Below are 856 nucleotides of genomic sequence, written 5' to 3'. Positions count from 1 at the left end.
ATATAACTTATGACTATGTGTATATAAACATGAATATAATATTAGATTACAACATTTTCTTTGACCTAGAAGTTCACATTTTTCTTCTGACTTTAACAGAAATTAAAACATCTTCACAGATCCCTAAAAGTACTGTGGGCCCTTGGCAGTGTGCCTATTGTTGATAGGTTTGTCCTGGATACCTAAAGGAATGACACTGGACTTAAATTTTGAAGGATAAACAGCTATCTAGTGAAGTGTTCCTCACACTTTACAGAACATGCAAATCATCCAGAGTCTTGTTAAATTGCAGATTCAGGTTAAGTACGTCTAGGGTGGAATCTGGGATTCTGAATATCTAAAAGTCTCCAGGTGATGCTACTGATGTAGGCACCAAACTTTAAATACTAAGAATCTAGAGCTGTGTAGTCCAGTATAGTAGCCACTATCTACATGAGGTTGCTTCCATTTTAATTTAAAGTAAACAAAATAAAATTTAAAATTCTGTCCTTCGATTGCACTCACCACATTTTAAGTGCTCAATAGGCATGTGTGGACATTAGCTACCTTATTAGATAGTACAGGTATAGAACATTTCTATAATTGCAGAAAGTTCTACTGGACAGAACTGATCTTAGGGGAAACACAGGGAAGGAAATAAGATTTTGTTATAGAAATTGAGGGAAAGGCCAGGTAGGATAAGCTTCATAATTGAAGAATAACTTCAAGAATGTGTTTTTGTGTAGTAAAGCAACATTACAGGCTTAACTAGAATAAAGTCATCTCAAGCCAATCTATTTCTTTACTTCTAGTTGAATCATTGCCACAGACATGTTTGTTGTTACTGTTATAAAAATTCAGTTTTAGAATTAAGTTG

The sequence above is a fragment of the Hipposideros armiger genome, unplaced genomic scaffold, assembly GCF_001890085.2.
Source record: "Hipposideros armiger isolate ML-2016 unplaced genomic scaffold, ASM189008v1 scaffold_124, whole genome shotgun sequence".
Taxonomy (NCBI): Eukaryota; Metazoa; Chordata; class Mammalia; order Chiroptera; family Hipposideridae; genus Hipposideros; species Hipposideros armiger.
Note: the sequence above shows the minus strand (reverse complement) of the source record.